The sequence below is a fragment of the Giraffa tippelskirchi genome, chromosome 11 (assembly GCF_054371585.1).
Source record: "Giraffa tippelskirchi isolate mGirTip1 chromosome 11, T2T-mGirTip1v1.2.pri, whole genome shotgun sequence".
Taxonomy (NCBI): Eukaryota; Metazoa; Chordata; class Mammalia; order Artiodactyla; family Giraffidae; genus Giraffa; species Giraffa tippelskirchi.
The window spans coordinates 124,391,997-124,416,062 of record NC_137285.1 but is presented as its reverse complement, the minus strand read 5'-3'; the positions used below and the strand labels follow the sequence as shown (position 1 = coordinate 124,416,062).

Below are 24,066 nucleotides of genomic sequence, written 5' to 3'. Positions count from 1 at the left end.
GATGGAGTTATGATTTGAATCTAGCCAACAGTGCCTGGCTTCACAACTGCTGGTTCTGTTAACTTCTGAGTTTTACAGGCTCTTTAGGAGGTATAGCTGGAGAAGGGCATGGCAACCCACTCCAGTATTCTTCCCTGGAGAATTCCGTGGACAGAGGAGCCTGGCAGGCTACAGTCCGTAGGGTCGCACAGAGTGGAACATGAGTGTCCCATAGCACGCAGCATAGCACACAGCACAGGAGGTATACCACTGTATTTTTCTTAGTAGAGAGATTATACCTTGTCAAGAATCACATGGCATATATGTGGTAAATGCAGGACCTGAAGTTTGATCATTTGATATAAATCTATACCCCTGTTTTTTTTGCTTTTATTTTTAGCTATCTTATTTTTATATCTTAATAAGATGAACCACTTAATGTTCTTTTGGATTAGTCTTTATAATTTATAAATAAATTATAAAAAGGGCTTACTTAAGATGCAAAGAAAAATAAGATGTTCTTAAGGAACTAATAATGGATTGTAAGAAAAAGAAATGCAAAAAACAAGTATTTTTTAGAAGTTAAAAAAATTAAAGATTAAAAAAATAAAATGAAAAAAGATGTTTTAAATGAAGAAAAATTAGGAAAAAAAAATATTGAAAAAACACAGGTATAGAATGAGAAGTTCTCCCACTATATATTAAGTGGGGGAAAACCTCTGAGTGGTTTGGGCTATGAGTGATTTAAAATAAGGGAAATATAATTGTGAGGTATGGTTTAATAGGGAGAGGGTTTATTTTGGGGGAGGGTGTTAAGTGTAGTATATAATAAACACAAAACTCTCAAGTATGAGTAGGAAAAAAATTTTTGGAGCTGTGTTTTGTTTTTGTAGGAACACAACTCTAAAATGTTTATGTGACTAGGAAAAGCAATGTATGTGAAACTTTCATGAATTTATCATTTAGTATATTTGTGTTTTCAGTGCCTAGCTTACATAAATGTTTATTGAAAGAATGAATTTTGGGTCTGACTCTGAAGGTGCAGGGGTGCTGTGTCATTAGTATTGTAATACAAAGTGCTATAAAGGGCTAAAGATGGAACCTTTAATGAATACCTAGTCTAGCTGCTGCTTCTAACTGATGTGAGAAGTGGGATCCAGGGAGTGGAAGTGACTTTTCTGGTAAGTTATAAAGGAGAACTAGAATTCACTGCTCCTGGCAGTACTAATGATTTTCTGGAATAAATTGCCAATATTTTTAGAGATTTCATGAATACAGGTAAAATGTATAGAGTAAATATTATTGAAAGTATTTTGATTTACTGACTTCATTACAGATAAAGTTAGGCTGTAATGGTTGTTCTTTTCTTCTTATTCCTGTAGTTCTGTATTCAGTTCAGTCACTCAGTCATGTCCGACTCTTTGCGACCCCATGGACTGCAGCACGCCAGGCTTCCTTGTCCATCATCAACTCCCAGAGCTTGCTGAAACTCATGTCCATCTAGTCAGTGATGCCATCCAGCCATCTCATCCTCTGTCATCCCCTTTTCCTCCTGCCTTCAATCTTTCCATCAGGGTCTTTTCCAATGAGTCTCCTGCATTGCAGGCGGATTCTTTACCGACTGAGCTATCAGGGAAGCCCATAGTTCTAGATTAGACAGGTTCAGTAGGTTGAACCTAACTTTTGATCATAGTTCTCGTGCGGTGCACATACAGCAGAGCTTTCCCCCTCAAAGTCCTGGTTGGAAGCAGTGGCCTTCATTTCTTATGTATAATTTACCTCTGCTTCCTGGTGTTTGAGTCTTGTTGGTCTTGATAAATGCCTGTTTTCTATGCACAGCATGCAGTTAACATGGAGTCCTGGTGTGGAGCTGCTTAGAAAGCGGTGGGTGAGAGCACGTGTGAGAGGGGGTAGTTAAAGGCAGCCTGTGCCATTAACTCCTTTGCTTAATACAGCCAGAGAGCTTGTCTGATCATAATGAGTCTGTGAATCTCAGTGCCAGAAGGGGAAACTGATGTGAAAAGGATTCATTGGTCTTGTTTCACCCCAGAAAGGAATAGAGGTCAAAAGGGTCCAGACATGGAGGAGAAATTGGAGTCAGTAGTCCCAGATTTGACTCTGGGCTCAGTCATTTATAAGCCATGTGACCTTGGACAGGTTCCTTAGTCTGAACCTCAATTCTCCCATCTATAACATGGTGTTAATAATACCAAGTATCTCAGAAAATTCAGTCCTTCCCCAGGTATCTGTGAGACTTGCTCTTCTCCTCTTCTTTCAGACCTTTCCTCAAATATCACCTTCGTGTGAAGCTTTCCCTAACTATCCTCTTAAATATAATCCCTATCCTGACACTCCTTGTTCCCTTACCCTGTGTTTTTTTTTTTTTGTCATATCACTAAATGGCTTTTTTTTTTTTTTTTTTTTTTTTTGCTATTTGTTGATTGTCTTGCTCCCACTCATAGCAACAACAAAATATAGCAATAGTAAGAGCTAATTCTTATATATGGGGCACTGTTCTAAGCACTTTACATATATGTTAACTAATTAAATCTTTATAGAAAGCTTATTAGGCAGTACTATTGTTATCTCCATTTTATAGATTAAAAAACTGAGGATGGAGAAGTTAAGTAATTTTCAGGGAACACATAGGTGGTTAGCAGTGGAGTCAGAATCTGAATCTAAGCTCTCTGGCTCCAGAGTTCTTGCTTTTAACCACTGTCCTACACTACCTCACTGGAACATAAGATTCTTGAGGACAGGGATGTTTGTCTTTTTATTTACTGTTGCTTCCCCAGTACCTAGAATAGTACCTGGCACATAGTAAGCAAGAATATTTGTAGAATGAATGAACACATGGTGATAACATGTGAGGGAGAAAAGGGTAAATGGCATTGTTGTGAGTTTCAACCTTGGCCCATCTTTATCTTCTGGGGTCCTAACTATTGCTCTATTCCTGTTGTGTTCAGTACAGGAGCCAGTAGCACATATCAGGTGCTCAGTAGCCACATGTGGCTGATAGCTTCTATATTGAACAACACAGATGTAGAACATTTCTGTCACCGTAGAAAGTTCTGTTTGGACCAGTCAGTGGGTAAGTAAGGTGAAGCCTGAGGAGGAGCAAGTGGTGAGAATGGAGAGAGAGAGAGGGATGGGCTCGTGGAGGGCTGTGGATGCTGACATAAAGTTTGGACTTTATTTTGAAGCCAGTGGTTCCTGAATTTGTCATAAGTGTACAGTGCAATAGTGTTAACTATATGTACCTTGTTGTTCAGCAGATCTCTAGAACATTCCTCTTGCAAAACTGAAACTGTATCCCTTAAACAACAGCTGCCCATCCTTCAACAGCCCTGGCAACTACATTCCTTCTAAGAATTTGTCTGCTTTAGATACCTCATATAAGTGTAGTCATGTAGTATTTATTTGCCTTTTTGTGACTGGCTTATTTCACTTAGCATAATGTCCTCAAGGTTTATTCACAGGGTAGCATATAACAGGGTTTTCTTCTTTGCTAAGGCTTAATATTATAATATTGTATATATACACCAATTTTCTTTATTCATCTGTTAGTGGACATTTAAGTTTCTTCCACCTCTTTGTTATTGTGAGTAATGCTTCTATAAACATGGGTGTGCACATATCTCTTAAAGATCCTGTTTTCAGTTCATTTGGAGCTAGACTCTGAAGTGGGATTGCTGGGTCATATAGTAATTATATTTAAAAATTTTTGAGGAACCTCCATACCATTATTTCCATAGTGGCTGCACTATTTTACGTTCCCACAGATAGTCCATAAGGGTTCCAGTTTCTCTGCATCCTTGCCAGTGCTTGCTATTTTTTGGTCTTTTATTTTTTAATGGTGGCTATCCTCACAGATTTGAGGTGGTATTTGATTTGTATTTCCCTGATGATTAGTGATCTTTTCATATGTGTGTTGGCCATTTGTATATCTCCTTTGGAGAAATGTCGATTCGTATTCTTAAATAGAGTTATTTGTAAAACTCTGTTGTAAATAAGAACCCCAGGTGACTCTGAAGGAGAGTGGTGGTGAGTGGGTCAGCAACTGTGGTAGAAAGTGAGGAGGCTTGAATCACTCAGGCTGCATTTTTCTTGACTGGGTTATTCTTGGCATCACATGCAGTCTCCAGGTTGATTCTTTTGTGATGTCTATACTATTAAGTTTCAAATTAGACAGATTCCCTGGGGAATCTTCACTGTGTCCTGATATTGTCTGTGCTTCCATTTTCTGATCTTTTAGCTTCTTCTATTACAATCTCTTTCCTTTTCATCAAGAGTGCTTTCTCAAGAGTGTTGGTGCTGTTGGGCAAGAATCTAACTCTCCTTTGCTCCCATCCTCCTTTTTTCCTTTTTTCTTCCACCTTCATCACAGTAAATCTCTTACTGATCCTGTGCGCAGGACTGTAGCCCAGAGCATCCTGGGGCCTTCAAACCTAATAAGGGTGGTTCTGCCAGGTTTTTCTGAACCTTTTTGTCCTGAGACAAAGGATTTGGCCTGGTATCTATAGTCTTAACTGTTTGGATGCAGCAGCTCCTGATTCAGAGTCTTTGACCTTCCATTGCCAGGGCCCAGTGGACTTTGAACTAACCAGTAAACAGAGGAGATCTCTTTTCCTTCGGGTAGAAAAGCAGCCTCATTGTCACTCTTCTGCCTGGGAGTCTGGAGGCCTGACTGGATCTGTTACTGACTTGCTGTGTGTCTTTGAGCAAGTTACTGGGTCTCTGTTTTCTCTGTTGCAAAATGAAAGGCTTGAATTAAATGATCTTTGAGATCCTTCCAGTGACATTTGGAATAAGATGTGATTTGCTGGTTAAAAAAGAATCCATGTGATAGATAAAGGTGTGGTACATACATACAATGTAAATATTACTCAGCCATTAAAAAGAATGAAATAATGCCATTTGCAGCAACACGGATGGACCTAGAGATTGTCATACTGAGTGAAGTAAGTCAGACAGAGAGGAGAAATATCATATGACATCCCTTATATGTGGAATCTAAAATGATACAAATGAACTTACTTACAAAACAGAAAGAGACTCACAGACTTGGAGAATGAACTTACCATTGTTTGGGAGAAGAGATGGTTAAGGATTTTGGGATGGACATGTACACACTGCTATATTTAAAATGGATAACCAACAAGGACCAACTGTATAGCACATGGAACTCTGCTCCATGTTATGTGGCAGCCTGGATGGGAGGGGAGTGTGGGGGAGAATGGATACATGTATGTATATGATGGTTGAGGCGCTTGCTGTTCACCTGAAACTATCACAACATTGTTTGTTAATTGGTTATACTCCAGTACAAAATAAAAAGTTTAAAAATATAATCCATGTGAATAATATAAATCAATGTGAATAATAGAAGTTTCATTTGCAAATGTTAAAATCTGCTACTTTGTTTTTTTGTTTGTTTGTTTTAAATATTTATTTTTGGCTGTGTTGGGTCTTAGTTGTGGCACGATGTCTTCCCTAGTGCCAAGAGGGCTTCTGTCTAGTTGTGATGTGCTGGCTTACTTGCCCCCCCCTCCCCCACCCCCGCCAACAGCACATGGAATCTTAATTCCCTAAGACCTACATCCCCTGCATTGGAAGGCGGATTCTTTATTTTTTTCAGGGTATTAATAAATTTATTGAGTATGAAAACCTAGCTATAAAAAAGCAACTGTGTGTTTAACACACGACAAGTTAATCTAGTGTATATTAGGAAAGCACTGTGAAAGTACTAACACAGCGATTGACTTATGCCCCAAACAGCCACCCCACCAGGGTGCCTTTCCTGACACCAAAGCTTCCCAGGGACCACTGGTTCAGGACCACCTGCACCCCAGAGATGCTTGCTCCCCTTGTCACCAGATGTCCCGCACAACAGCTCAGCAGGCAGTGTGGGGATCTGCAGACCCTTCCTCCTCTTTCCCAAGTCTACATGTCTGGCCTGCCACATGGAAGGCGGATTCTTAACCACTGAACCACCAGGGAAATCCTCCAAAACATGCTACTTTGGAATAGCAAACGTTTATATCAATAGGCGTATTATGAAAAACAGACAGATACATACTTGTCCTCCTGCCTAAAAATGTTTGGTAATATCAATGCAGATCAGTATCTCCTTCTAAACATTAGTCTTCTTTATCCAAACAGTGATATAATATTGCATTTTTTATTAAGGGTCACTTTGCTTCCTAATGAACATGTTGGAATTTATTTTCAGAGTAGCAGGTAACTCCATCCGAATGACATGTAGTTGGAAATACTTGTGTAAGAGTGCAGATCAATTTGGAGATCTCAGTGGAACTGGAAGGAAAAAATTCCTACAGTGAGCTTTTGAGTTTATCTTGAAAAGCTAAGTAAATGGTGGTCAGCCTTATAGTTTGTGATCAACTTTATCTGAAATTAAAAGTCTGGAATGTTTTAAAAACTAGTATTTTCATGCTATAACATGGATAAACCTTGAAAACATTATGCTTTAGTGAAACAGAAAATAGAATGGTGGTTGCTGGGGAGCGGAGAAAATCAGGAGTTAGTGTCTAAAGGGTACAGAGTTTCAGATGGGGAAGATGGAGATGTTCTGGAGATAGATATCGGTGATTTGCATAACAATGTAAATGTACTTAATGCTGCGAAATTGTATACTTAAAAATAGTTAAAATGACACATTTTATGATATATATTTATCACCACAAACAAAAAACCCCTCCAGTGTTTTAAGTCCAGTGCTTATAAGACTGATTGCCTAAATTTTGGTCAGCCATCCTTGCATTATATTACAAATGATGAACCCCTTTTTCCTCAACACCTTGCAGTGCTGTAGTACTCTGCAGTTTAGGAAATACCTTCTCCTCTGCTTTCCCTTTGAGTATTCAGAGTAGCCACAAGAAGTGGGTAGAGAGAAGTAGATACGAGATCCTAAGAGGTTTGTCATTGATAGGTCAGGGACAGAGATAAGAGCCTAGACCATATGGTCCGTCTAGTTCCAGAGCCTCCCTGCCCATCAGTGCAGGGGCTGAAAACTTAAAGTGGGATATTTTTAAGAATGGGGCCTTGGCATCTTTGAAGCAAGATAGTTCCTCCAGCGAAGAGTTTCTTGATTAGAACTCAGCAACAGAGCAGTTGAGTGCTGCACTGCTGACTTGCTAGGGGGGTCTGGTTTGTCTCCAGATCTTCAGCAGAGCATCTTGACGAAGGAGACTGATCACATCACATCATCTCATCAAAGTTTGATTGATTTAATACTACATACTCAACGTTTCTTTTCCCTAGAGGGAATTAGTTTTTAAAATATGCATAATACAATAGGATCAAAAGTAAATAAAGAGATTCATAATGAAGGGGGAAATAAGGAAAACAGAATAAGTGAAGCCAGAAGTTCTTGCTTATTACTAAGGTTTAGTTCAACCCTGAGTGTCCTAGTGGCCATAGCAATGCCTTGTCTAAGGTTCACAGTATCCATCATTCATTCATTTATTCTTTCAACTGATAGTTTATTCCTGTTGAGTGTTTGAATAGTCAGAAGGGATATCTGGGTGTAATATCTGAAGAAAATATAGATCATCTTAAACAACAGACAACATTTATGGTTTTGCCACAATAAGCTTGATGGTAGGGTCTGTGTATGGTTTATTTCTGTTTAGTCTATACCTGGCACCAGTAATTGACTTAGAGTAAATGCTTACAATGAATCTACTGAATAAATAAGAAATGATTTTTTTACAAAAAAATCATTGGAATATAGTTGATTTACAATGTTGTGTTACTTTCTGGTGTACAGCAAAGTGAATCAGTTATAAATATACATACACCCATCCACTCTCTTTTAGATACTTTTCTCATATAGGTCATTACAGAGTCTTGGTAGAGTTCTCTGTGCTATACAGTAGGTTCTTATTATCTATTTTACATAAGTAGTGTGTATATGGGGCTTCATGGGTAGCTCAACTGGTAAAGAATCTGCCTGCAATGCAGGAGACCCCAGTTCGATTCCTGGGTCAGGAAGTTCCCCTGGAGAAGGGGTAGGCTATCCACTCCAGTATTCTTGGGCTTCCCTGGTGACCGATTGTAAAGAATCCTCCTGCAATGCAGGAGACCTGGGTTCAATCCCCGGATTGCAAAGATTCCATGGAGGATGACATGGCAACCCACTCTAGTATTCTTGCCTGAAGAATCCCCATGGACAGAGGGGCCTGGTGGGCTACAGTCCATGGGGTTGCAAAGAGTCGAATACAACTGAGTGACTAAGCACAACACAGTGTGTATATGTCAATCCCATATACATATATATATATATGTCAATCCCCTCCTTTCCCCCTTGATAACCATAAGATTGTTTTCTATATCTGTAACTCGATTTCTGTTTCATCAGTAAGTTCATTTGTACCATTTGTTTTAGATTCCATGTAATAAGTGATATCATACAATATTTGTCCTTCTCTGTGTCACTTATTTCAGTCAGTATGACAGTCTCTAGGTCCATCCATGTTGCTACATAGGATAGGTTTTCATTCTTTTTTATGGCTGAGTAATATTCCATCGTGCACACGCACGCGTGTGTGTGTGTGTATACCACATCTTCTTTTTTTATATTTTTAATTGAAGGATAATTGCTTGTTGTTTTCTGTCAAACCTCAACATGAATCAACCATAGGTATACATATATCCCCTCTTGAACCTTCCTCCCATCTTCCTCCCCATCCAACCCTTCAAGGTTGATACAGAGCCCCTGTTTTAGTTCCCTGAGACATATAGCAACTTCCCATTGACTATCTCTTTTACGTATGGTAATGTAAGTTTCCGTGTTACTCTCTCCATACATCTCACCCTCTCCTCCCCTCTCTTCGTGTCCATAAGTCTGTTCTCTATGTCTGTTTCTCCATTGCTGCCCTGCAAATAAATTCTTCGTGTACCACATCTTCTTTATCCATTCCTCTATCGATGGACAGGAAATGATTGCTGTAGAATGATTTACATTATAAAGGATATAATGTAAAACTTACACAATGCAATGACTTCATAACAGTCATTTTGATGTTCAGCAAATACTGAATACCTGTGGCATATACTTGGTCCTCTGTTAGGCCTTGTGGGAGATAAAGACATGAGTAAATTATAGCTGTGTCCTTAAGGGGTATTTTTTTAAAAAACCAAGGATACAAAGTACTGTGTGATAACATAGAATGCTTTGGGAGGACAGTGAGAACTCAGAGGAGGGTTCATTATAGGCTGTCCAGTTTTCTCATGGGTAAGATGGAGTTAGTAAATAATGGCTACTTCATAAGGTAGATGTGAAAATTAAATAACATGTAACATGTAAAGCTCCAAGAAAAATTCCTCTCATAGTTAAGCAATTCATAAACATTAGCTAATATAATATTCAGGGAAGATATCCTGGAGAAAGGGTGCATGGAGTTAGGTTCTTTACACCCCCATGCGCCTCTCTACCATAGCACATGGATATCCTTATTTGACTCTTTACTTGTTCCCCTTCTTTGCTAGCTCCAGGGTCCTTAAAGGCTTGTACCATAACTTATTCATCTTCATATCGCTAATGCTGGTATATGGGATAATAATGCCTGGTATAAAATAAAGACCTAGTGAAGATTTATTGATGGAAAGAAGGAAGCAAGCGAGCAAGCATATTGGGAGCCAAGCAGGCCTGCTTCTTTAGCAACTGAGAAAGTTCTAAAGACATGCTTTATGGGCATCCATTTCTGCTGTGAATTATATCTGACAGCATATTTTGCCGTGCTGTTATTCTGCCTCCACGTTCCTTCATTCCTTACTGCCTTTATACCCCTGCTGGACTACTTCTGCTGAACTCTAAGCAAATGGACATAATGGTTGGTGGGTAATTAGTTCATAGCAGTCATAGGCCCTCAGATCAATATTTCCAGATTCCCAGTTGTTTATTGGCCATCTCAACCTCTGCTTGTTCAAAAATGAATGCTATGTTTCTTTGCTTACCTTAGAAACCTCTTATTTCCCCACATCAAGCGCTGCATACAGAGAGTTTATAAGAGAGTTTCTAAATCCTGTCAGTTATTACTCTATAAAGTATTTCCTATATTCTTTCCTTCTTTTTTATTTTGGCTCTTTCTAGTTCAGACCTTCTGTTTCTCTTCTGCCAGTCCATCATCCATCTTCTCATGAAATATTGTTCTAAAACACAGATAGGATTATGTCACTTTGTTACTATAATCCTTCATGGCTCCCTATTCATCTGCATAACAATTCTTTTTATATTAAATGGTTGCTGTTCAGTCACTCAGTCATGACTGAACTCTTTGTGACCCCATGGACTGCAGCACACCAGGCCTCCCTGTCCCTCATCATCTCCCAGAGCTTGCTCAAACTCATGTCCATTGAGCTGGTGATGCCATCCAACCATCTCATCCTCTGTCATCCCCTTCTCCTCCTGCCTTCAATCTTTCCCAGCATCAGGGTCTTTTCCAATGAATCAGCTCTTCGCATCAGGTGGCCAGAGTATTGGGGCTTTAGCTTCAGCATCAGTCCTTCCAATAAATATTCAGGGTTGATTTTCTTCAGGATGGACTGGTTTTGATATTCTTGCAGTCCAAGGGACTCTCAAGAGTCTTCTCCAACACCACAGTTCAAAAGTGTCAGTGCTTCGGTGCTCAGCCTTCTTTATGATTCAGTTCTCACATCCATACATCACTACTGGAAAAACCATAGCTTTCCCTAGACGGACATTTGTTGGCAAAGTAATGTCTCTGCTTTTCAATATGTTGTCTAGGTTTGTCATAGGTTTTCTTCCAATAAGCAAGCATCTTTTAATTTCATGCCTGAAGTCACCATCTGCATTGATTTTGGAGCCCAGGAAAATAAAGTCTCTCACTGTTTCCATTGTTTCCCCATCTATTTGCCATGAAGTGATGGGACCGGGTGCCATGATCTTAGTTTTCTGAATGTTGAGTTTTAAGCCAGCTTTTTCACTCTTCTCTTTCAGTTTCATCACTCTTTAGTTCCTCTTCGCTTTCTTCCATAAGGGTGATATCAACTGCATATCTGAGGTTGTTGATATTTCTCCCAGCAGTCTTGGTTCCAGCTTGTGCTTCATCCAGCCCAGCATTTCACATGATGTACTCTGCATATAAATTAAATAAGCAGGGTGACAATATACAGCCTTGATGTACTCCTTTCCCAATTTGGAACCAGTCTGTTGTTCCATGTCCAGTTCTAACTGTTGCTTCTTGACTTGCATACAAGTTTCTCAGGAGACAGGTAAGATGGGCTGGTATTCCCATCTCTTTGAGAATTTTCCACAGTTTGTTGATAGTTTCCATTTTATAGATGAAGAGGTAATTGCCTTCTTGTAGCAGGTAGCCTCAACTCCCCAGGTGGCGCTAGTGGTAAAGAACCCGCCTGACAAAGCAGGTAGATGTAAGAGATGAGGGGTTCAGTCTCTGGGGCAGAAAGATCCCCTGGGAGAAGGAAATGGCAGCCCACCCCAGTATTCTTGCCTGGAGAATCCCATGGACAGAGGAGCCTGGTACAGTCCATGGGGTCTCAAAGAGTTGAACACAACTGGAGTGATTTAGCACAGTACAGTAGGTAGCCTCAAGTTGACTAGTACTCCTCTTACTATTTTGAGTAAGATCTAAAACCGTACACCTGGGAGGATAGTCTACAGTCCTGGGGAAACCTATGGACGTTATGGATCCCAGGTCATTGAAAATCGTGTGATGAGGATGTTTCCTCAGATGAAATAATGATAAAGCCACCATTTGTTAAGTGTTTACATGTGTTCTGGCAAAACATGTGTTGTCTCATTTAATCCCCTCAACAATCCTAAAATGTAATTACCTCTGGTATTTCCACTATACAGATGAGGAAACAAGTAAGCCATCTAAGGCTTCACAGCTGCTGTGGCTTAAAAACCTATGTTCTTAACCATTCACCGTATGAAATTGCTCAGCAACACTTTTGCACATGTTACTTCCCCAGGAAAGGTAATAACTTTGAGTGCTATAAACTTGCTGTTGAGAATTCCCCATATAGTGGGCTTCATGGGTTTGCTTCAGAGAACTAACATATTCTGATTACACTTTGACTGAATGGGTTCTTCAAATAAATACCTGCATTTCTTTATATTCCCTTAGTATCCTATGTTTCATGACAGATGGATCTAAAATGCCAAGAAAGATACAGGACCAGCAAAAGGGCAGAAGGGCATTCCTGGAAGTGCATTATGATACACTTTATTTGTTCATTTGTCTTTCCATCTCATTGTTTGATTATCTGTCTATCCAGAGGATGGTAGCAAGGTGATACGATGGGAAGTCTCCAGTTTAAGGGCAGGAGACTTGGGTTTTGTTCAGGGCACCTGTCCACAATCCTGACTTGCCATGTATTTCTAGCGTAGTCTTTTCCTTTCCCTGTGCCTTAGTTTTCTCTTCTAAATAAAATAAAAATAAATAAAATAAGTAAAAATCAGTAAAGCTATTGAGTGTTGTGACCATAATCCTCTTCCGGCTTTCTCTCTCCACCTGAATGTGATGGGTAATATGGCACTTGTACTTTTTAAAGGGAGCACCACTATTTTTTTACTGTGTCACAGGCCTTATCTAAGAAGATAAAATTTGGTTTATATTTTTGCATTGCAAATCTAGCCTCTTGTAAACATTAAAGAGGGGCTTTCTGAGCATTGTTGATTCATAGTCTCTCTAGAAATGCCTGATCACTGTTTCTTAGTTTGGGATAGCAAGTCTGGCCACAGCAACCCATTTCCAGCAAATTACAATTTTGCTTTAGAGTTGTGCGATAATTTAAGGTCATTGTATTATGTGGTTGTGAAACTGTGTTTATTCAGCAAATATTTTCAAAGTACATACTTTGTGCGTGACTTTGTTCTAGGTATCAGGAATCTCTGCATTTCATTTACAGGTAGGCACAGAGGTGGTATTAACCTTTTACATGAAAAGATCTGTTATCTGTGGAAGCCTTTTTGATACTGAGATCCTCGTGGCAGATTCCTGGAAATAAGAGTGCTCCTCCATTTCATCTTTAAATTGAAGTATTTTCTGAGACGAAATGATAACGTACACAACTGTGAAATGTAGTAATATAATGTGCAGTCTGAATACATTTGGCAGACAGTTATAAAGAAATAGATAACTATGATAAAAATGGGCTTCCTTGTGTATAGAATTAAGGAGAACTAACACTGAAACAGTTTTCCTAAATTTGGTAAGAACTAATGGCACCCCACTCCGGTACTCTTGCCTGGAAAATCCCATGGATGGAGGAGCCTGGTGGGCTGCAGTCCATGGGGTTGCTAGGAGTCGGAGATGACTGAACGACTTCACTTTTCACTTTTCAGTTTTCACTTTCATGCATTGGAGAAGGAAATGGCAACCCACTCCAGTGTTCTTGCCTGGAGAATCCCAGGGACGACGGAGCCTGGTGGGCTGCCGTCTATGGGGTCGCGCAGTTGGACACGACTGAAGCGACTTAGCAGCAGCAGCAGCAACGTGATATTAAATTGTTGAATTCCAATAAAAGCGTTCTTTTAATTTACCCACTAGTTAATTCACTCATCTAGTCGAAAACCTTTACTGAGCACCCTGCTTTATACCAAGCCCTTTACTGGAAATTCAATGGTGAATAAAACAGATATGGTCTCTTAACCTTATGTTGCTTAAAATGTAGCAGGAAGAAAAAAATTGTGCAGGCAAATTACACAAGTATTTATAACAAAGAAGTTTCAGAGAGTTCTGGGATCATAAAATGGCCTGTCAGTCTGTTCAGTCGCTCAGTCGTGTCCGACTCTTTGCAACCCCATGAACTGCAGCACGCCAGGCCTCTCTGTCCATCACCAACTCCCGGAGTCTACCCAAGCCCATGTCCGTCGAGTCGGTTATGCCATCCAACCATCTCATCCTCTGTCATCCCCTTCTCCTCCCGCCCCCAATCCTACCCAGCATTAGGGTCTTTTCCAATGAGTCAACCCTTCGCATGAGGTGGCCAGAGTATTGGAGTTTCAGCTTCAACATCAGACCTTCCAATGAACACCCAGGATTGATCTCTTTTAGGATGGATTGATTGGATCTCCTTGCAGTCCAAGGGACTCTCAAGAGTCTTCTCCAACACCACACTTCAAAAGCATCAATTCTTCGGCGCTCAGCTTTCTTCACCGTCCAACTCTCACATCCGTACATGACCACTGGAAAAACCATAGCCTTGACTAGACGGACTTTTGTTGGCAAAGTAATGTCTCTGCTTTTGAATATGCTATCTAGGTTGGCCATAACCTTCCTTCCAAGGAGTAAGTGTCTTTTAATTTCATGGCTGCAATCACCATCAGCAGTGATTTTGGAGCCCAAAAAAATAAAGTCCGACACTGTTTCCACTGTTTCCCCATCTGTTTCCCATGAAGTGATGGGACCAGATGCCATGATCTTAGTTTTCTGAATGTTGAGCTTTAAGCCAACTTTTTCACTCTCCTCTTTCACCTTCATCAAGAGGCTCTTTAGTTCTTCTTCACTTTCTGCCATAAGGGTGGTGTCATCCGCATATCTGAGGTTATTGATATTTCTCCTGGCAATCTTGATTCCAGCTTGTGCTTCTTCCAGCCCAGCTTTTCTCATGATGTACTCTGCATATAAGTTAAATAAGCAGGGTGACAATATACAGCCTTGACATACTCCTTTTCCTATTTGGAACCAGTCTGTTGTTCCATGTCCAGTTCTAACTGTTGCTTCCTGACCTGCATACAGGTTTCTCAGGAGACAGGTCAGATGGTCTGGTATTCCCATCTCTTTGAGAATTTTCCACAGTTTATTGTGATCCACACAGTCAAAGTCTTTGGCATAGTCAATAAAGCAGAAATAGATGTTTTTCTGGAACTCTCTTGCTTTTTCAATGATCCAGCGGATATTGGCAATTTGATCTCTGATTCCTCTGCCTTTTCTAAAACCAGCTTGAACATCTGGAAGTTCACGGTTCACGTGTTGCTGAAGCCTGGCTTGGAGAATTTTGAGCATTGCTTTACTAGCATGTGAGATGAGTGCAATTGTGCGGTAGTTTGAGCATTCTTTGGCATTGCCTTTCTTTGGGATTGGAATGAAGACTGACCTCTTCCAGTCCTGTGGCCACTGCTGAGTTTTCCAAATTTGCTGGCATATCGAGTGCAGCACTTTCCCAGCATCACCTTTGAGGATTTGAAATAGCTCAACTGGAATTCCATCACCTCCACTAGCTTTGTTCGTAGTGATGCTTTCTAAGGCCCGCTTGACTTCACATTCCACGATGTCTGGCTCTAGGTGAGTGATCACACCATGGCTTGTAGCCATGCCCAATCTGGCTTTCTGAGATTTTTTTTTTTTTTTTTTTGGACTGCGCCACACAGCTTGTGGAATCTCAGTTCCCTCACCAGGGATTGATCTTGTACCCTTGGCGGTGAAAGCATGGAGTCCTAACCACTGGATAACCAGAGAATTCTCTGAGATCCTTCATAAGAGTTGAGAGGACACAATTGAGAAATGGGGACAGGATGAGAATATTCCTGCCATGTTTTCCCTACAATTCTATGTTACAGCTTTTCAGAACTATCCAGTGTTCTCTGAATGTGCCTTGCTCTCTCGTTGTATAATTTCACAAATGACCTTTCCTTCTCCTCCCTCTGTAGAATTCCTGTCATCCTTCAAAACATAGATCAAATAACATTCTTTTGAAATCTTACATATCTCTCTCCTCAATTAAATAAGATTAGGTTCAGCTACATATAATAAATCTAAAATAACAATAGTTTAAAAACATAGGGTTTTATTTTCTCGTGTAAAACAGTACAAAGGTAGTCCAGGGCTGAAATGATCAAGGAGCCAGGCTTCTTCTGTCATCCTTGGTTTGAGACTTCCATTCTCAAGGTCACTTCACAGAAAAGGTTGATGCGCTCCAGTCATCATGTCCTAATTCCAGATAGCAGGTATGAGGAAGAAGAGAAGGAAAGACATCTCCCCCAGCTAACAGTGATCCCTTTAAGTAGCCTTTAAGTTTAAGTCCTATACAATATTTCAGTTGTATCTCATTGAGCAGAACTAATCACATAGCCTCACTTAACTATAGGAGAGACTGGGAAATAGAATCGTTTAACTGAGCATACTGCCATCTGGTGGCAATGAGGACATCTCTCCCATCCACCACCCCACCACCCCTACCCTTTAGTAAGCTGTTCGTTCTTTAAATTCTAGCATTCGGTATAATAACAGTACAGTTTTGTTGTTGTTAGTTTTTGTGTTTTTCTCCCTCATACAAACCCCTCAGGGACAGGAATTATGTCCTGTTATCTCTGCCTTAGTAACACTTTGCCCAGAGCTTGTCACAAGAGATTTCGGTTCATGTGTATAAATGGGGATATTGAATTAAATGACTTAATTCCTTTTAGTGCATTAAAAAATTCTATATTTTTTCCTTGATGATTCAAGAATCACAAATTTGTGTTATTTTAATAGCTTTATAGAGGTATAACATATATGATAAAATTCAACCATTTTAAGTATACTATTCAGTGCTGCTTAGTAAATTTACTGAGTTGTGCAACTATCACCAAAATCCAGTTTAAACCATTTTTAATTACCCCAAAGAGATCTCTTGCTCTCATTTTCTGTCAACCTCCATTTCTGCTCCAGGTCCTAGGTGACCAAATATCTATCTGCCCCATGATTTGCCTTTTCTGAACATTTCGTATAAATGGAATCACATAATATGCTGTCTTTTAATAAACTTTGGAAGTTATTTTCTTAGTGGTTGTTTTGGGGATTAAATATATATCTTTATTACACATTACATATTATAACATACATATTATAATCTACTTCATGTGCAAACAATCTGGGACTTCCCTGGTGGTCCAGTGGTTAAGACAGTGTTGCCAATGCAGAGGGCACAGGTTTGATCCCTGATCAGGGAACTAAGATTCTGCATGCCTATGGCGCAGCCAAAAGAAGAAGAAAACACATATACAATCAATGTACTTCACATTATAAACTAGCTTAATTTCAGTAAAATTTAGAAACTTTGTTCCAGTGTAGCTCCATTTTTCCTCTCTTTTACTTTGGGCTCTTGTTTTTCTGTACAGTAAATCTTTGTATGTCATAGATGCAACAATGTAGTTTTAAAGTTCTTGTTTTACATAACTGTCTTTTAAGAGAAAAAGAGAAAAATATTTATGCTATTTTTATTTTTACCTATATAATAGCCTTTACTGATGCTCCTTTTCTTTTCACGTGAATTTGAAGTACTCTATAGTGCCATTTCCTTTCAGCCAGAAAGCTTTAGTATGTCTTTAGGGTTTTTGGAAAGGCAGGTTGCTATCAGTGAATTATCTTAGTTGTTAGTTATTTGGGAATGTCTTGATTTTTGCCTTTAATTTTGAATGATAGTTTTATTGGGGTCACAAATTGTGGTTGGTAAACTTTTTTTCGTTCAGTGCATTTGATTTATTATTTTACTGCCTCTGGCCTCCATTGTTTGTAATGAGAGGTGAGCTGTTAACCTTAGTCTTATTGTTGTCCCCTTTCATCTCATAAGTTTTTTTCTCTTGCCACTTTTAAAATTTTCTCTTTGGCTTTCAACGGTTTTTACTATGATGTATACAAGTGTGTCTCTTTTTGTGTTTAGCCCACTTGGAGTTCACTGTCTTGGGTGTAGTGTAATGTTTGTTTTTAAAATCAAATTTGGGAAGCTTTTGGTGATTATATCTTCAGGTATTTTTTCTACTTCTTTCTTTCCTCTCTTTAGAAATCCCATTACTTGTATGTTGGTTTGTTCCATAGTTTCCCACAGGTCTCTGACTTTATTTTTCATTTTTTCTTTTTGTTTTTCAGATTGCATTATCTGTATTCATCCATCTTTGAATCTGATGATTCTTCTGTCGCTCAGATTTGTTTTGAGTCCTCTTGAATGTTTGATTTCAGAATACAATTTTCATTTGGCTCTTTTTATAATTTCTGTTTATTGATATTCTCTGTTTAATGAGTAATTATTATCATACTTTCATTTAGTTCTTTAAATATGGTTTCCTTTATTTTAAAAAATATTTCTAATAGATGCTTTAAAATATATATCTGCTGATTCTAATATCTAAGTCTCCTTGGAGACAATATTTATAGTCTCCTTTTATCCCCCCTGTAAATGGGTCGTCCCAGTGTCTTTGCACGTTTTATGATTTTTTTGGTTGAAAAACTATGTTGTAGATAATATAATGTAGCAACTCTTGATTCGGATTCTTCCACCACTAAGGAATGGGAGGGCTGTTGCATTTGTTTTTTTAACCTCTTTTTTTGGTTTCTTTAGTACATGCTCATACTACTTCATAGTGCCTGTCTTTGTAGTGTGTGACTGCTGATGTCTCTTTTTTTAACCATGAACATTTATTTATTTATTTAACATGCAAGTAGTTTATTCTGGTCATATATTTATTTAAAGAAAGTCTCTGTGAAAGGAGTTTCTTTCTTTCTTTCTTTCTTAATCTTTATGTATTTGACTGTGCTGGGTCTTTGTTGCCACACATGGGATCTTCAGTCTTCCTTGTAGCATGCGGGTTCTTTTAGTTACAGCAGTCAGGATCTCTAACAGCATGCAAACTCTTAGTTGTGGCATGTGAGATCTAATTCCCTGACAAAGGGATCAAACCCAGGCCCCCTGCATTGGGAGCGTAGAGTCTTAGCCACTGGACCACCAGGGAAGTCCCTATGGTCATATTTTTTAAAATATTGTTTTAATTTTTAAACTTGGCTTCCTGAAGGTCACCCCTGGGTCAGCATAGATTAGTGGTCAACAATGACTGGCTTCAGTCCTAGGCCACGAAATCTTCCACCCTTTGTTGATGGATTTGTTTGTTGATGGGAGAATGCATTCAAAGTTCAGGCAATTTTTGCAATTCTGCTCCAGCCTTTACTTTCAGTGTGTTCAAGGCCTTATATTAACATTGAGTCTATAGATACCTAGAACTGCTCTAGTTTCTTCTTAGCATGTATGAAACCTTACACATCACCAGGGATCCCATAGTGGGTCTCATTTTTTGTTCCCTAGAACTCCCTTTAAAATTTCTGGCTTATCTGCAGGCCAATTGCCTGCCCTAACTATTATTACAACCTTAGGCCAGCTGCAGTAGTGGCCTTCCTGGATAGTTTACTATTGTTCCCGAGATTGTCCCTCTGTTGTTTTTGACAATGACTCTGGGCAATATCCAGAGAAAATTTTCTACACTCAGTGTCAGTCCACTCTGGCAAGTCATCCTTCTGGCCTGGCCTGATGGAATTATTCCCAGGGATTTGGGGGCTAGAGAGTAGGAGCAGCTTGAGCCTAAAATGCTACAGATTCTCACTGTTCTTGATATTGTTCAATAATTTCTCAGTTTGATGTATACCTTTGGTTAATTTTTAGAGGCCCAAAATAGTTGTTTTTGACAGTTCGTTCAGTTTTATTGTTGCTTTTAGGGAAGAGGGTTTGCTAAGCAATTTAGGTATTCCGGAAGTTCCACCTCTGAACTTAAAAGTTCCATTATTTTTGGCATGTTTATTTTTATTTAACTTTTAAAATTCCCCAACTAGACCATAGCCTCTTTTGGGCAGACACTATTTTTTTTTTTAACATTATCCATCCTAATATACATTAAACCTGTAAGCTTTAATTTCTTTATCTGTTGAATGAAATTAATAATCCTTGTGTTGCTTACTTCAAAGGATCAAGTGAGATAGTGATTAAAGTCTCATTGTAAACTAGATCTTCCTCAACTTACAGTGAGGTTACATCCCAATAAACCCATTTTAAGTTGAAAATACATTTAATGCACCTAATCTACCAAACATCATGGTTTAGCCTAGCCTACTTTAAGCATGCTCAGAACACAATAGCCTACAGCTGAGCAAAATCATCTAACACAAAGCCTATTTTGTAATGTTGAATATCTTGTATAATTTATTAAATACTATATTTTAAGTGAAAAACAGAATGCTTATATGGATACAGAATGGTTGCACATGTAAATTGGTTGTTTACCCTTGACTGACTGGGAGCTGTACCTTATTGTTGTTGCTTCCAAATATCATGAGAAAGTATTGTGCTGCATACACTAGCCCAGGAAGAGCAAAATTCAGAATTCAAAGTATGTTCCTACTGAATGCATATTGCTTTGGTACCATTGTAAAGTTGAAAAATCTTAACCTAACTCTCATGATTTGGGAACCATCTGTATAAGCTTTGTAAATGGTAAAGTTCTTTAAAACCTTATATAGGTAGTTTGTAAACTATGTTAATTTTAAACACTGCAACCTATTGTGCATATGGTACTTCTAAGTGTTTCACTCTTTACCCCTGAAATTTTTCTTGTCATTTTGTACTCATAGATTTTGCTATTGATTTGAAAGGTTGTTCAGGGGGGCAGCAGCAGCAGGCTACTTGTCAAACAGACTGGGAATGAAGTCCAGCTCCACGAGGAGGGAAGTCTTTAGCACCTCTGTCTGTTTTCCTTAGTCATCATGCTGCCACCCAGCTCACCATTGCTTGTACTGCCCAAGATGAGTTATCAGTAGAGGCTTCTCTGAACATTGGAAGTAAATGCTGGAGAGATATGAAGCCAACTTGTTGACTAAATATGCCAAGAAGTGCCAAGCACCTTGAAACTATTCCAGAGTTGTTTTTTGAGGGAAGCATGAAGGATGGTTCATTATGTATTCAACTACTATGCATTTAGTGACCATTATATATATACTAGGTAATATTTTGGGTATTGGGGATACAAGAAAAACAGAATCCTTGTTCTTATGGAACTTACAACTCTAATGGGGGAAAGAATAAACAAATAGACAAGAAAGGATATCAGTTAGTGATTGGAGTCAATAGGAAAAGTAAAACAGAAATTGGAGACAGAATAACAGTAGGAGTTATTTTTAGATAGGTTGGCTAAGGAATTAACTTCAGACAAGGTGACATTTGTGCAGAGACCTTAATGAAGTGAGGGAGTATGTCATTTGAATATCTGGGGAAGGGCATTTTAGGTGTGAGAAAGAGCAAGTGCAAAGGCCCTGAGGCATAAGCATATATGTGTGTTCAGGGAACAAGAATGTCATTGTGATTGGAGTATAGAAATCAAGAGATAGTAATAGGAGTTGCAACCAGAGTGGTGGGCATGTGAGACCAGATCATATAAGGCCTCGTAGACCTTTATAGGGGCTCCCCAGGTGGCGCTAGTGGTAAAGAACCTGCCTGCCAAGAGACATGGGAAGGATCCCTGGGTGGGGAGGATCCCGCTTGGGTCTTCTGGAGGAGGGGCATGGCAACCCACTCCAGTATTCTTGCATGGAGAATCCCATGGACAGAGGAGCCTGATGGCTACAGTCCATAGGGTTGCAGAGTTGGATACGACTGAAGCATGTAAGGACTTTGGATTTTATCCTGAATGAGATGGGAAGCTATTGCAGAGTTGTGTTTGCTGACACAAGTAATGTAGACTTACTGTGGTTCAACCCCAGGGAGCAGGGCCAACTCCATACTCAGCTCTAGAGAGAGAGCTAGATGGGACTTATACCTCAGGCACTTATCTTACTTAAGAAGTGAAATCAGGTTGGATTGATAGCATGTGGCAGCTAATATCCTATACAGCTGGCAGAATAGAACTCAGTCAGTGCCTTTATTTTCTCATAACTGCCTGTGGGTGTCCAGCAAGGACCCAGTAGGTAATTTGAATTGCCTCCATGGTGGGATCTCTCAGGGACTATTAGTATCATAATAAAGACACCATTGCTAAATCCAAGATCATAAAGGTTTTGCAGTCTTTTCTTTTTTCTTCTAAGAGTTTTATCTTTTTAGCTGTCTCATTTAGGTCTTTGATTTGGTATGCTAGTCTTAACCTTGTCCCTTACTTACTTTGTGACCTCGGATTGTTCATCTGCTATTTCTCAGCCTCACTTTTTTCATCTTGTTACAATAAAAGTTGATATTTGAGTATACAAAACAACAACAAAAAACAGATTAGAGGTTGCCACAGGTAGGATTTATGGGGAGGGTGTTGACCCCAAAGATAGAGAACTTTTGGGGATGGTGAAAATACTTTGTATCCTAATTGTGGTCGTGTTTGTACAACTATATACATTTTTCAGAGCTCATAGAACTGTATACTTAAAAGGAGTAAATTTTACTACATGTAAATTGTACCTCAATAAACCTAGCTTTAAAAAAATACCTACAACAACTCTGCAAAGTATGGGTTATTCTTTCCCATTTTGAGTCTAGAGGGAACTGAGGCTCAGGAAAGCTAGTGGACTTGCCTGTGGTCCCACATTTGGTATGTGGCAGTTCCAGAATTTGAAGCTATATCTGCTTGATAATAGAGCTTGTGATCTTCCTACTCATTTTTAGCCTGTCCCTGAAACTATTAGTGTGTGGATTCTGTTGTAAAAGGCTGACCTTCCATTGAAAGCAAGGAACTCTGTCTGCCTGCCGTATTCTTACTCCACATTTTGAACCCATGGCAAATCTCATTTCTGCCAGTCATGAGTTGAGATTGGAGTCCACGCTGTTGTGGAATGCTACTCAGGCATGGTCTCCTTCAGAGGCTGTGACTCTCATTTTTGAGCAGCAGGAGACCAGTTTCAAACCTGATGAGTTTCTTTGGTTATGAAGAGCAATTTCAAACTTTGTCCAATCAGCAACACAGAGTAGCTTCTCAGTAGGAGAGTGCTCAGATATTTATAGGACCTGTTGTGCTGCTTAGCAGCCTTCCTTACCCTGGCTTATTTAACAGAGAACCCGTTGGGTAGAAGAGAGATCCAGGGCTGTTACCATCATTATTTACACCTGCATTCCACTTTGTAGTTTGCAATGTATTTTAACATCTGTGAACTCTCTTAGCACCTTGCCAGGAGAGTGCTTACATTTAGAGAGAGAATGTACTTGATTGTGGACTTCCCAGATGGTGCAGTGGTAAAGAATCTGCTTGCTGATGCAGGAGATGTAGATTTGTTCCCTGGGTTGGGAAAATCCCTGGAGAAGGAAATGGCAACCCACTCCAACATTCTTACCTGGTAAATGCCATGGACAGAGAAGCCTGGTGGTCTACAGTCTGTATCACAAAGAGTTGGACACAACTGAACACGCATGCACGTTTTTGGCAATATTCTTGAATAACACTGGCTGCAAACATGTTTTTTTCTTAATTTGTGCCGGAATGTGTATATTTCCTATAACTTTCATCAGGTTGTTCTAGTTTCAGTTTGTCAACTGGTGATAGTTTAATCTAGCCTGTTGCCCTGGGGTGATTTGCCAGGGCTACACATTGGGTACATTTCAAGAAGTTCTGTCGTCTGAATTTGACCAATGTCATTTTCTTTTTGACCTGTTTGCCCCGCCTTCCTCTCTTTGGGAACCCATCTTTTCTCCACCTCTCATTCTGGAACCCTGGACAGGCTAATTAATCTCAGAGCAATTGTCATCAAGCCAGCTGTTGACTTTAACTGCTTGTCTTCAGCATTTGACTTGTTTCCTATCCTGAGGTGCTATGGAAGAAGTTAATGACCTAAAAAATTGCCTTTCTATCATGTGAGCCTAGTTAGGAGGAAATAGCTTGATTTTTATGAAGTGTAAATAATATATTTGGAGACATGTTTTCAAACATGTGTTGGCCTATGTATCAGAGTTGGTTCTCTAAACAAGGTGGGACAACTTGGCTGGCTAATAGAGCTTAATATTCCATTAATCAGAATGGAGAATGTGCTTCATTAAGGTAGTTAACAGAGCACTTGTGCAGGTGATACTTATTGCACACAAATTTCCAAGTTTATTTCTTTCCCTTGAATAAATGTTGAAAGAGACCTTGGCTGTGTTTCCTTGTTTGCATTAAAATGGTCAATGGCAATAAATTCCCATTTTCTCCCAAAACTGCTAGTAACCAGTATCTTGTCTTCTGTAAGTACAAAGGGTGGATAACACACTTCCTGCTCTTCTTCCAGCAGTCTGTGTGCTTATTACCAGACACTGGGGCTCCCCTGGTGAGCAGTTGAAGTGTATCCTTTCCCAGCTCATGGACAGGCATCCTTAGAATTATTAGAAAGGACC

The 24,066-nt window shown here is 39.4% G+C and overlaps 1 protein-coding gene across 10 annotated transcripts in view; it reads left to right on the top strand.

Moving 5' to 3' along the window:
• FAM168A (family with sequence similarity 168 member A) overlaps nucleotides 1-24,066 on the top strand; it is a 195,516-nt gene that overhangs the window by 99,402 nt on the left and 72,048 nt on the right. The window lies entirely within an intron of this gene.